The sequence below is a fragment of the Rousettus aegyptiacus genome, unplaced genomic scaffold (assembly GCF_014176215.1).
Source record: "Rousettus aegyptiacus isolate mRouAeg1 unplaced genomic scaffold, mRouAeg1.p scaffold_m13_p_7, whole genome shotgun sequence".
Lineage (NCBI taxonomy): Eukaryota > Metazoa > Chordata > Mammalia > Chiroptera > Pteropodidae > Rousettus > Rousettus aegyptiacus.
The window spans coordinates 61,949,034-61,960,365 of NW_023416310.1; the positions used below are offsets into that span (position 1 = coordinate 61,949,034).

The 11,332-nt window shown below is 34.8% G+C and overlaps 1 long non-coding RNA gene across 1 annotated transcript; it reads left to right on the forward strand.

Annotated features, from left to right (window-relative positions):
- Nucleotides 1-4,129: 4,129 nt before the first annotated feature.
- LOC107519328 lies at nt 4,130-10,062 on the forward strand. Its single transcript, XR_001599097.2, has 3 exons — nt 4,130-4,236; nt 9,480-9,544; nt 9,834-10,062. It is a non-coding gene; the product is annotated as an uncharacterized LOC107519328 (long non-coding RNA).
- Nucleotides 10,063-11,332: the final 1,270 nt, after the last annotated feature.

Below are 11,332 nucleotides of genomic sequence, written 5' to 3' on the forward strand. Positions count from 1 at the left end.
TTTTGGGGGGAACGATATCTTTCCAACAGCTTCTTGGGTATATTCCCAAGCCTTTAAGTAACAACGTTTAATCAGGTGACCTAGGGAATCAGCCTTCTGTATATTTTATGTTATACTCTCTATTGGTGCCTACATCTGCCTTATATCTGATTGAAACTGGTATCTAGCCCCTTGCCTAAGTGGTGCCTTTATTTCCATATCTTCACTAACTACAGTCCTCCCATCTTTGAGAATGACTGACAAGATTAACAGACATTGGGCACCCCTGCCATGGGTGCAAGTGTGTGCTAGTACATGGACAAAAATATTCTAGCTTTCAAATTCATGTAGACAAATTTACAATGTTGTTTGGTTGTGATTTATGATTTGTTTTGGAAATTGCAAAATTACTTTGATGTGAACTGCTGTTCTCCGAACCCATTCCAGATGTGTTTAAAACTCCAGATTTGTCAAATGAAAAAATTTTAAAAAATGATAGTCATGGTTAATTCAGGAAGGTGAGTTAATCTATACTTTGAATTTGGCAAACTATTTTGAACTGTCTCTCTCTCTCTCTCTTTTTTTTTTTTTTTTTTTTTTTTGGCTTGGCAAAATTTGTTTGGCCAAGCATTTCCTCCTTAATTTCTAAACCCCTGAGTATTTCAGGGGAAACTTAATACATATGTTTCTGGTTCACTGACTCTCAAATCGTCAAAATGTTGTTTTCCAAAAGCTTGTTAGTGTTGAAAGAGGTTTATCAGACACCATATAAGTTCTCAAAAGTGTTTTTTACCTCAACTTGTAGTTCCCACTGGACATGAACTCAAACTCCCAGAGTTTGGTTCTAAATTTAACATCGACAAAGCTTGAACGAGATCCAAAGCTGCCTGATTGCAGTTAGTCCTTTGAAAAGTACTACATTACTGGAAGAACACATATGTTGAATGGAATGTACAAATAAAAGCAAAATCAAAAAGCAAAGTTTGAGGGATTGATGGCCAGCCTTCCAAAAAAATGGCTAGTGCATAAATTTTTATTTGATTAGCTTTCCCTTACTTGTTAATTCCCCCAGCCACTACCCCTCACCCACTCATCCTCATCATATCTTGGGTAACTTCATTTCACATATATAAAAAGGCATTTTAAAAATTTAACATTCTGATAATTTTGTCAGAGTGAAAAAGATAAGAAAAAAGACATAAGAACTTATTGTCTAGAATACATCTCATAATTTCCATAATTCACTACAATTTCATTTGCTGCCAGTTTATTTGATTTAACATCATCCAAAGCATAAGGTTACATGGAATAAATAGCTAATTGGGTTAATTTAATAGTAGGTTAAATCTTTATTTTATTTCGTCTAAAAGGCACATTAAAATAGTGCAATTTTCAAGTGGTCTTAGAAATCTAAAGTAGAATTTCTTGATAAAAAAAAATATATAGCTTTCCCACTGCTGGGTTTATAGTGGGAGTTGCTGGCATGCTTCCAGTTCACCGCGTGAAAATCTAAGCTGCCTGTATAAGTGCAGAATTTAATGTCGGGTCTTAAGGTTTTGCTTGGCATCTTGCCAAAGATGTTATGCATTTAGCTGGGAAAATTGCCTAGAAGTTAATTGAGAGGAAAACACTAATATACAACCGCCCCCCTTAAGGAAAAAAAAAAAAGGCGTGGATATGCATACGGTGTTGTTCATTGATAAGTTTTGTATGTGTACAATAAAGACTTATAGCAAAGTTGATCTCAAGATTGCTGAGGATGATTTACACCAATTACCCACTCACCACACATCCGCTGCTTAGTGAATGTCCAGTTTGCCTGGAGTTGGGATTTCCCCACAGTGCCTGCTTACTGGAGGCACAAGGTCATTGGAGTTCCTTTTAAACGTTACTGACTAAAAGGTAAATCATCATGCAGGAATTCAGGAGAGGACATATATTAATTCCATCTTTTAATTAAATGTTTTTTAAAGGGACATTTTGCTTTAGGATCTCGGTCTCATCTTCCCAGACAAGGTGGGTGGAATTTGGTCTGGATCCTTCTATGAAAGGACTCAAGAGCCTCAATTGAACCCTTCCTGTCCCCAAGGGACATCAGTGCCTGAGTCAGCTCCCAGGTTTGGTCTCTTTTGAGCTGAGAGAGCAATACTTATTAAGGACTTTTTCACTTTTTATTTTGACATTAGTCTCAGGACCGAATTTTGCCGCTCCTGACAGCTTTCTCTCTAGTGCTTCTTCATATACATTTTCTCTTGAATCAATAACATTTTTCCATCTATGGCACGCCCCTCTACTTGATTTTCTTTTCTGACCAGTAATCAGAAAAGAACTGCATGAGTTCACAAGGAGTTAACAGCTGTAATTCTTTCTTCAAAATGAAAGTAAAGAGTATTAGTTGTATATTTTTGTTTATTGTTCTCAGTAGATTAAATTTATCTGGGAGACCTCACTAACACAATAACGACACATTAGTACCTTCTGCCCATCCACACCCTCCTCCTTTCTCAGGGTCGCTTTAAGCCTTGGATAGAAAAAAATAACACTTCTCAAAAATGGAGTCCAGGCTGAAGCTAGAAAACCCCGCTCTTAAATGACAAAGCTCTCAGTAAGTGGGCGTCTTGGTCACTTTCAGAGCCTTTCTTTATGGTTCTCACTGTGGCCTTGGAGAAAGGGCTTACAGGGGGAGGGTGATAAAGACAGGAACAAAGCAGGGGGGCGTATGCGTTTGGCTGGAAAGTGAGGGAAAAGTGATCCTTTAATTAAGATGAGTGGTTTTTTTGTACCTGTGCTGTATCTTTTTGCTGTGTGGAGGTAGAGAGGACATGAGCGAAGCAGAAACAATGAAAGTTTGCTACTGTATGAAATTTTCTCCTTATTCTTAATCCCGTTCTTATTGGGACCTTGGGTGGAAAGCTGATAATTTTGGTGAGCCCTAAAAGAAAGGCAGTGGCTTGAATTCCGGCCACCATCCCCTTGATAATGAATAGGCCTAATGAATGTGGGTAAGTGGTAGGAATCTGGGACCAGCTGCATTGGGGCAGGTAATACAGCTCAGATTTAATTGGGAGCAGGTATTGGGAGGCTGTATTACTTTAATTGGTGAGGGGTTTTCTAAATGGAAAGGACAAAGTATAATGGACAAATTGTGCAGTACAATAGCACTTAAGCTGGGATTGTATGCATTCGTTAATCTGCTGAGGAATGAGGCAATTCTAAACAATTTTCTCAGTGAAACCAACTCCAGAAAGCTTGTCCCTTTTGTTCTCCCTTGGGAAAATGTAAGATTGAAACAGAAAATACCTTTACCGAGGCAATCATTTGCCACGTGTGGAAAGCGGATACAGCTGTAAACTATGAAAAAGGGATCTTTGTAGTACAATAAAGGATGGAAAAAGAGATAAAGCTTAGGATAAGAGTGGGCCTGTCACTGCATCTAAAAGGAGGAATAAAGTGATGGCATTTACAGTGACAGATGAGACTCTAAAGAGAACGCAGGACAGTTTAGAGAGGGGAATTTGATATTTAAAAGAACGGGCTGTGATAATTAAAAGTAGCATTACATTAAACTGTTACGCATCTCATTAATGACAGAAGGAAACTGCTGCCTTTTACAAAGTTAATGATTCCCATAAAACCATTCTTGAAATCTTACATTTTTAAAAGTCTATATGAACATAAACCTGGCCTCACAGGTTGTATTTCTGATTTCCAACTTTCCTTAGAAATATAAAAAAGCAGTGCAATTGGAATTATACTCCAATAACCGTGTGACTTTGTCCATGGAAGAGTGTCAAGTGCTGGGCAGCTGGGAAAGACGGACTGAGAACAGCCATGAAAACATTGCTATAAAATGCTCTCTTATTGATATGTGGGTACGAAATGAGCCCACAGGATATTTCATTGTCAAGCACATGCTATTGCCCTGTTTTCTCTCAATAATTTATATTTGGCAACATCCAACAGAATATCTATGTAATGGCATTTAGGAGGAAGAAAAAAATTGCATCCAGATTTGTGGTTCAGTGACCAGCTCTGGCGAGACTGCTTAACCGGATTTTCAACTTTGAAACTTAATGGTCGAAAAGCAATTGTACTTGAGTTCTTTTAATTGGGCTCTCGCACTTGTATATTTCATTACAGGTGGGAAAACTGGGAAGATTGAATGTCCTTTGGAGTTCATGGAGCTTTGGCAGTGGGAGAAGAAAAACAAAACGGGGCATAACGGGGTTGTGGAACAGACGTTCCCAAGATTCCCAGGTGGGTTTCATGTGCTGCCTGACAAGAAGAGGGACTGACTCAGCAATCTACACTGGCTGGAAAGGACAAATTATCTTACCTCGGATATTGTTCCGGCAAGAACCAAATCTACAAAGCTACAGTATATAAAGAATCCTTTGGAAAGGAAACTATTCTGCTATCCGCACATCTAGATCCCACATATTGAATGGCACTTAGGTCGACTTCAACATCCTGAAGCACTGACTGATGCGAAAGACCCCTTAATGTAAAATCATATTTATTTTGAAAGTGAAGAATAACACATTTCCAGTCCATTGGTGAATCATGGCAAAATCCTGGTCTAAACTCAGTAAGAGATGCCACAAATGATAAAATAAAAATGAAAACCAGTCACATCAAAACATCTCACAAAGAATAGTCAAGAGTCTCACTACCTTAGCACACTGAAAAAGATGTTTGTAATCATGGCAACTCAAACTCATTACTGGCCTCTATGTTAAAAATTAATCTCTCAAATCCCTTGGAGGAGGAAGAATGGGAGTAAGGTGGAGAATAAAGACCCCCAAGTACTTGTTTGTTTAAGAATTGTGACATGTGGTGCATCACCATATTTATTTATACTGAAAAGACACCATACTTTGTGTGTGTGAGTGTGTATAATTTGAGCATGATTAGAACTGGTGAAATGTGATTATGTTATGTACAAGTGTGACAAAAATTCAAAGTCAGAAGAAAATGCAATTAAAACAGATTAAGTTGGTATGAAGCCCCACCCTGGCCCCCGAACCCTCAGAAGTAAGCTAAAATATTCTTCTGTCCTTTACTTACCCCCTGACCCATTTCTCCCTCGGTATGAACAGGGAGAGAATATCTCCCTCAGTGAAAGTCCTACACAAATTGTAGCTAAAAACCATTCCACATTCGCAATAAAATTTCATTATTACAAAAGCCATTTATACCAGGCATGTGAATAAGAATGAAGAATCTTTGAAATACACACGCAGACACACACACAACACACACACAAATTTATAGAATTCTTACTATGAATTATTTAATTCAGTTAGTTAATATTGTGTTCTTCTTACCAAAAACAAATTCAGCAGTTATAGTTTTGTTTGTTTGTTTGTTTGTTTGTTTTACTATAACATTCAGTTAGAGGCTTACCAACCATAAATATCAACAAAATAGATATTTCAATTAAATTCGGTAAGGGCAAATCATACTGAAACAATTATAGACTTTTCTACCCTTGAGCTATCCAAAGGTATAGTCATCAAATGGAGAATAAAAAGAGGCCTGATAACACTTGGGACTTCTATGACACACTCTTACAGAGGTAAATAAAGTCTCCTGGGATGTCTGCACTAGTATCGCTCCATCATCCTTTAATCTGAATATGCTGACAATTTTAAAGGCCAAAAAATAATCTCCTACTCTCTTTGTGTAAGAAATAGTTAATGTAGAACATTTAGGTTTAATTTTGATGTTCATTGTTTATCATTTATGTTATCCATCTATACAGAAAAAGAGATAGAGACTGACACAGCAAGCTGCACATAAACATACAGATACACATATGGTTAGGATCGATAACCATTATTTGTATATTTAACTGAGATATATTTAAGCAGAGAGAAGTGTATTACTTTAAATAATGCATAAGTGTCTGTCTGATGAATTTTGAAAATGAATTGTATTCATTCATTAGCATTGGATAAATTCTCTGAAACCTCACAAAGTGAATATTTACTGACGATTCTACTTTGACATTATTCAAAAATGTCTGGAGTATATATAGTTTGTGGTTTTTGTGAGATGTAATTAATCAATGAAATGAAAAGACCTTCCCATGGGAGATGCCCTTCAACTATTTGGAATAGAAATTAAAACTTAAGAAATAAAGCAAATGAGAAAAGCATTGGAGTCCTTTTGGTTAAAAAATAAAATTCAAGGGAGTGGCAAATGAGAACTGCCTCCTCCCCTGCATGAAATTAGAATTCTGGAAGTTCTGTCCACTTCATAAAAAGAGCAAAGAAAATATTTACTATACCATGCCATAGTAGAAGAAAATAAGCTCTCATTTTTTTATTCTGGTGTGTAAAATTTTTTATGAGAAGTAAAAACACTGAATCTATGCCAAACTCAGTTGCTGGGGCTGGAATTCATTTTATTTTATGTTTAAAATTCTTTTATTATATAAGTTTCAGGTATTCAGCATTAGCATTCTGTATGCACTACAGAATGATCACTGGCACTGGTCTAGTTACCATCCATCATACAGTACACCCCCTTCACCCATTTTGTCCAACCCTCAGCTGCCACTGGTAACCATTGACCCATTCTCTGTATGTGTAAGTTCATTTTTGTCACCTTTGTTTGCTTCTTTTCTATTTCACACGTGGATGAAATCATGCAGTATTTGCCTTTCTCTGTCTGATTATTTCACTGAGAATAATATCTTCGAGGCCTATCCATGTTGTCACAAATGGCAAGATCTCATTCTTTTTTATGGCTAAGTAGTATCCCATTGTATACAAAGTCCACATCTTCTTAATCCATTTCTCCATCAATGGACATTTAGGTTGCATTCATATCTTGGCTATTGTGAATAACACTTCAAAGAACATAGGAGTGAAAGTATCTTTTAAAGTTATTCTTTGGATAAATACGCAGAAGTGTATTAGCTGGGTTGCATGATAATTTTATTCTTAATTTTTTGAGGAATCTTCATACCATTTTCCATAGCAGCTGCACAAATTTACATTACTACCAACAGTACATGAGTGTTCCCTTTTCTCCACATCCCCTCCAACATTTATTATTTCTGTCTTTTTGATAATGGGCATTTTAACAGGTGTGAGGCGATATGGCATTATGGTTTTTATTTTCATTTCCATGATAATTAGTGTTGTTGAACATCTTTTCACATACTTTTTAGCCATCTATATGTCTTTTTTTGGAGAAATGTCTATTCAGATCTTCTGCCCATTTTCTTTGTTGTTGTTGAGTTGTATGAGTTCTTCATGTACTTTATCCAATGTAAGATTTGCAAATATCTTTTCCCACTTAATAGGTTGCCTTTTCATTTTGATGGTGGTTTCCTTCATTGTGCAGAAACTTTTAGTTTGATGTAGTTTCACTATATTATTTTATTTTTTGCTTTTGTTTCCCTTACCTTTGGAGTCAGATCCACAAAGACATTGCTAAGACCAATGTCAAGGAGATTACTACCTATATTTTCTTCTAGGAATTTTATGGTTTCAGGTCCTACATTCTAGACTTCAATCTATTTTGAGTTAATTTTTGTATATGGCATAAGATATTGATCTAGTTTTATTCTTTTGCATGTGGCTGTTCAGTTTTCCCAATACTATTTATTGAAGAAATTGTTCTCCCTCCACTGTGTAGTCTTGGCTCCTTTATCTTAGATTAATTGTGTATATCTGTATGGGTTTATTTATGGCTCTCATTTATATTCCATTGATCTGCGCATCTGTTTTTGTGCCGATACCACACTATTTTGATTACTATAGCTTTGAAATGTACTTTTAAATCAGGGGGGCATAATATCACCAGCTTTTCCTTCTTTCCAAAATTGTCTTGACTGTTCAGGATCTTTTTTGATTCCATGTGAATTTTAGAATTATTTGTTCTAGTTCTATGAAGTAAACCACTGGAATTTTGATAGAAATTGCTTTGGTAGTATGGACATTTTAACAATATTTATTCTTCCAATCCATGAGCATAGAATATTATATTGACTTGGGAAGTTTTATATGTGGATATCTAACTTTGTATATCAAATGTCCTGCAGAAGCCAAGACAAAACTGCCTGTAAGGTACTTCTACAACACAGGACTCTTAGTCCATCTACAGAAAAAAATAATGCTGCTAAAGATGAGCTTATGAATTAAACACACAAAGAACCTAAAGAAATATACCAGAATTGAGAAAATCAAATAAGAGTATTGCTAAAGTACAAAAAATTATAATATTCTTAAAATGAGTATAGGATAAATATGTTTAAAATTATTATAAGAATGAAAATTGTAATTAAAATCACAAAAATATCAGGTTATAAGGGGAAAAATTATAATTTTGAAGGAACTACATAAAATCATACCATTAAAGTACTAGAACTCAATATACAGAGATATGCCTATATCATTAGTTTTAAGAAATATTTACCATATATGCGTTCATAAAAGGACAAATTAATGAAGTTATTATGTTTTATATTTTATTTTCTTAATAGCTGAAATTTTAAAAATTACATCTTATAAACAACACGAGGTAATCTCCGATAACAGTAACAGTGGGTGGGTGGAGGGTGGAAGAAGTGGCCATGAAATGTTGAACTTGATTCTGGAGATGCTGGCCCTTTCCTAGAGGTCACAGAAGATAACAAGGGAATAATTATAAGGTGTCTAGACATGTTAAAATGGGAATTGTTGGGAGAGTAATGTCAGCAAAACAATTGATTAGGAAGTTTCATACTCTTGTTTCCCATATGGAAATAACACCAACAATGAAAATAACAACAACAACAATAACCTGTGTGAACCAAGTTTGTAGGAAATCTGGAACATAATCGAAGTTTTACAACAATCAAGCAAGTGTTCAAAAGAAAATGCCATCTTTAAAATGTTATGAAAGTTTTGTATTGTTTTCATTCTCTATTTCCTCACCCCCTCCCCAACATCTAGCAGTTTTGATCTTTGAGTAATGAAAAGATGCTTACCAATCCCCCTCCTTGAACTGAAGAATACAGAGCAGACCTTACTTGAAAATTACTGTGTATGTTTTTCTAAACTGGCTAGGGAGTATTTGAGTAATTGACTTGCTCATCTCCACCTCAGATGACTTGGAACATAGGTAGGAAAAGCAATGAGTACTGCTCATAAAAGCTACAAGGGAACATGAAATTCACAAACACTTGGGCAAGAGATTCTGCATCAGGATCTACCATAGATCATATAAAGCTCAGAGGCAAAACTAGGGTGCAATACATTGGGAAATTAGCACATTCAAATGCAATTGCATATACAGAAGATTGTAAAAAGTCATGTGTATGCCCAGGTAAGACACATACTTAAATGTCCTGAGAAGAATTTAAGCTTTTTCACCTCAGCTGATCTCTAAGCTCACAGTAAGCCAAAAGAGTTGATAAAGGAAATACTCACTCAGAGTTGATCCGTAAATTCTCTCTCTCTCTCTATCTCTCTCTCATGTTTTGTTTGTTTGTTTGGCTTTTTCAGCTCCTGGCATTCAAGGAAATCTCTGTCAAAACATTTGCTGAACACAAGCTAAAGAAACAAATACAGTAAGTACACACACCAAGAAATGGTCTTTAAAAAATGGTTTGAAAAAGTCTCAAAACGGTAACTACGATAATCAAATAACTATAGTAACTTTGATTAATCAAAACAACAACAAACAAACAAACAAAAAAATCAGAAAACCCTAGCAATCTGGGTGGCATACAAAGAAACAGGTTTTGGTTTATTCAAAGGAACAAAATAATTAATTGACAGAAAGTGTCCCTGGGTAGCCTAGATACTAGTCTTCTTAATAAACACTTTGAAACGGCTGTCTTAAATATGCTCAAACAGATAAAAAGTGATCATTCCGGAGCTGAAAAGTAAAATACCACAAATTAAAACTTCATCGGAGGAATTCACAGCAGATTTGAGGAAGAATTCATGAACTTGAAGAGAGGACAATTGAAGTTACTGAGTCTGAAGTGCAGAAAAGAAAAAAGGATGAACGAAATTAAAAGGAATGTAAGAGAATTACAAGTCATCGTCAAGCACACTAACACAGAAAATTGAAGTACCAGATGAAGAGAGGAAGAAAGAGGAAAAAAATATATTTGAAAAAACTATGGCTAAATTCTTCTCAAGTAGAAAGATAATCTAAAAAAAAAAAAAAAAAAAAAAACCAAACAAAAAAACAAAAAAACAAAAAAACCTCAATGAATGTCAGGTAGAATAAACCAGAGACCTTAACCAAGGCAAAATATAAACAAGTTGTTAACAAGTTGTTGAAAGCTAAGATAGTACTGAATCTTAAACACAGCAATCCTAAACACAGAGAAGTGATTTGAAATGTTTAAGGCACCCTCAATATGATGTTTAGGCAATTTCTCATCAGAAATCTGGAGACAAGCAGGCAGTAAGATAATATATTTAAAGCATTGAAGAAAAAATGTCACCTAGAACTGTTTACCTGGCAAAACTGTCCTTCAAAAATGAGGAAGAAATCAAGACATTTTCACTATCTACTCAAGATGTCGTTTGCTCTACACATTAGATAATTGAAATTCTCTTTAATTTTTTATCATATTTTTTCAGTAGAATCTCTATTGTAAAAAGACTTTTAAAAATGGGGAAATATGCTGTTGTACTTAATGATGATTATCATCTCTGTTTTTTATGATTAGACATAATTATTGATTACAGATAATTACTTCTAATATTATATCCTTAAACATATAATCATTTCTAATGTTGATTCCTTAATTAGTATATTTGAGACTCTTCTGAAACAAAATTTTATGCCTTTTAACAACTTTTTTCTCTAGTATTGGAGCTCTAAACTAAAAGTATTTTCTCACATTTTCTTATTTTAATTCTCCTGCTTTAGAAAATAACAATAGTTTATGTAGCAAACTTAGTCTAGTTTTAGAGTGTAGGTGTGAATTTAATAAGATAACTACTATTAGTGCCACTGTGGTCATTTTGAATTTCTGCTTCATTTTAATTTGTTATTCTTGACATGATAATCTTCTTTATGGCAAAGTTTAGCTCATGTTTTGTTTAATGCAAAAGAAGCAAAACAAGACAAAATTATAATCTAAAAATCGTGAATTAGGAGTAACTGTTGGCATAATCTATTTCTGAGTTTTATTTCTTAAGGTAACTTGTCCATGCCCGTTATCATTATCTTCATCTGTGTTTTTGAGAAATTTGTCCTAACCATATAAGTGTGTTTAACATGTGTTAATAAAGCATGTGTACTATTGGTTCCATAGTAATTTTAATGACTGAAGAAAAAATGCTAAGCAAGTTGTCTTGTAGAGTTTTGATTAATGGTTTTAAATATACATGTT